Below are 787 nucleotides of genomic sequence, written 5' to 3'. Positions count from 1 at the left end.
TTCTTCAAAAGATCTATCAGATTATGCGTGAATGCTTTGATCAATGAATATTTGATTCTTTCTTCAATATGGAATCGATTCACATCAATTCTTCTATGTATACAGGTTTATCCTTCATCTTTTCTGAAGTTTCGATAGAAGGATTCCTCTACCAATGTAAGACAATCAACTCCATTCGTTAGAACAGCTTCCATCGAGTCTCTGCACCTATCCTTTTTTGATTTTCGCTTTCTGAACCTTTTTTTTTTTTCGGAAAACGTGATTTGGCTCAGGATTGCCCATTTTTTAATTCCAGGGTTTCTCTGAATTTGAAAGTGATCACTTAGTAAGTTTCCATACCAAGGCTCAATCCAATTAAGTCCGTAGCGTCTACCAATTTCGCCATATCCCCCTTTTTGAGATGAAAATCTCATTGCGATCTCGTTCCCTTTTTTCTTTCTCGGAACCGTTTAATTCATTAGATTTAATTCATTAGATAGATGCTGATTCCTGTCTCGAAAAAGCTTTGTCTTTGATCTCTTGTCTATCTTCTTTCATCTTCTATAGGAGGCTCATATTCGATCCAATCAAAAACGATTTTATCATTTCTGTATCCGCAATTCAATATAGGTGGATACATACCCTATATATCTGTCTCTCTTTCACTGATTTTACCCTGAAATTTCGAATACTTGAACGATCGATTTTTTTTTAGAATCTTTAATCGTGATAAAAAAATTCTATATCGCTAAATTAATCGTTATGTTCTATAATATTTACTATAATATAATATTTAACAGTTATTTTT

This window comes from Bidens hawaiensis, unplaced genomic scaffold (genome assembly GCF_021521415.1).
Source record: "Bidens hawaiensis isolate Kalapana, Puna unplaced genomic scaffold, B.hawaiensis_p1.1 tig00070756_1, whole genome shotgun sequence".
Lineage (NCBI taxonomy): Eukaryota > Viridiplantae > Streptophyta > Magnoliopsida > Asterales > Asteraceae > Bidens > Bidens hawaiensis.
The sequence above is the reverse complement of the archived record's forward strand: the minus strand, read 5'-3'. Positions refer to the sequence as shown.